The sequence below is a fragment of the Priapulus caudatus genome, unplaced genomic scaffold (assembly GCF_000485595.1).
Source record: "Priapulus caudatus unplaced genomic scaffold, Priapulus_caudatus-5.0.1 Scaffold46, whole genome shotgun sequence".
Lineage (NCBI taxonomy): Eukaryota > Metazoa > Priapulida > Priapulimorpha > Priapulimorphida > Priapulidae > Priapulus > Priapulus caudatus.
The window spans coordinates 544,923-546,706 of record NW_014577107.1 but is presented as its reverse complement, the minus strand read 5'-3'; positions in this window follow the sequence as shown (position 1 = coordinate 546,706).

The following is a 1,784-nucleotide window of genomic DNA, read 5'->3' as shown; positions in this document are numbered from 1 at the left end:
ATTTATAGTTCTGCCATGGGCTACAACTGTGCCAAGTTTGATGCTTTTGTCAGCTCTGAAACGACCATGAAGCTAAGGGACCTGACTAAAGTGTTTACAATCACAATTGCATTGAATAACCGAGTTGACGATCAGCGCCGCGCTGCGGATTAGTTCCGCCGGAACCCCATTGGCGTCCGCAGTAGTTGGCTGCAAGAAGAGAAGAAGAGAAGAGAGAGAGAGAGAGAGAGAGAGAGAGACGAGCTCAGTTCAAAATTTGATTGATTACACACAGCATATATAATTGTTCGCCTACGTAAAACAAGTACGTTTCCTTGTACAATCGTAGCTACACAGGAATGATCGTTACCATGTGAATCATACCAGGTTTATGTTGTTTTAATTTTTCGTTTGGCGTTTAAGTTGGGCGATCATTCACAGCTGAACCAGGTTGAATTAAACTTTGCTATAGGCTGTGATAATATTACATTGTAATTGGTGCAGAGTATGTTAAGTGCCACGAAACTAACTTCCCATGACGAATGTGTAAAAGAAACTCGTCCAGACGAATGGACGAGTACAGTATATAGGATCTAATTAAATGTAAAAATATACATTATAAAACATGTAAAACATGTAAACCACCCAGAATATCATAAGATACTTTTTTCTATCGCTAGACATCACTGGCCGTGGTTGCATCAGCTCTGGACCATTTACGATTACATAAGAGAGGCTGAGTCACCCGACACCACGAAACATAGAGATATGATAGGCACGCATCGGAAATAACAAATCAGAAAGCGTGACTGCAGCGGCAATGATGCCGCGAAAACACCTATTCTGAATGAATCTGCTACCACTCGAGATCAGCATAAACACACAAAAACATAGCACACACACAAACACACTACGAACGTCTCTTCGCGGTTTGACTAATGCACACGACATCACTGTAGAGCGAGGTGTACAAGAGTTCAGGTAGAAATGAAAGCAGCAATCACTCTCATTTGATTTCTCCTCGAAAGCTTTACGCAAAGAAGTCAGTCAGTCATTGGACACCGAACAGTCATGATGAGGTGAGAAACAGATCCAGCAAGACCGAGAAAGACATGCGAGATAGAGTCATGCGGACGACACAAGCCTGTTGACATTTTACTGACAAAACCACAAATTATTGATGGAGAAGGCATTAGTCGTTCTGTGGCCGTGAATGTGACACCAGGGGATTACCGAGTAGCGACACAAAAACCATTCCGGTGCTGGTTGTCTACCTTCACCGTCGGCTTTTAAGGCGATTCAACAATTGTGTCTAAATATTTGATGCCCCTACGGCAAACCAGCGGAGGATCTACACTCATCAGCTATTTTTACTCGCTCTTGTTCGCTAACACACGTCTCTACCTGACTATGAGATCATAGCGTGCTTCACGTGACACGGCGACCTGCGGATGGCTGCACGACACTGCACGCGCGTCGCAGATCCACGACCAGCCAAACCCGAGGTCCGCCAACCGCAGTGCATCTATAGCACTAGTTGGATTAGTATTAGCTATATCACTAGTTGGATTAGTATCATCTATAGCACTAGTTGGATTAGTATCATCTACAGCACGAGTTGGATTAGTATCAGCTATAGCACTAGTTGTATTAGTATCATTTATAGCACGAGTTGGATTAGTATCAGCTACAGCACGAGTTGGATTAGTATCAGCTATAGCACTAGTTGGATTAGTATCATCTATAGCACGAGTTGGATTAGTATCAACTATAGCACGAGTTGGATTAGTATCAGCTATATCACT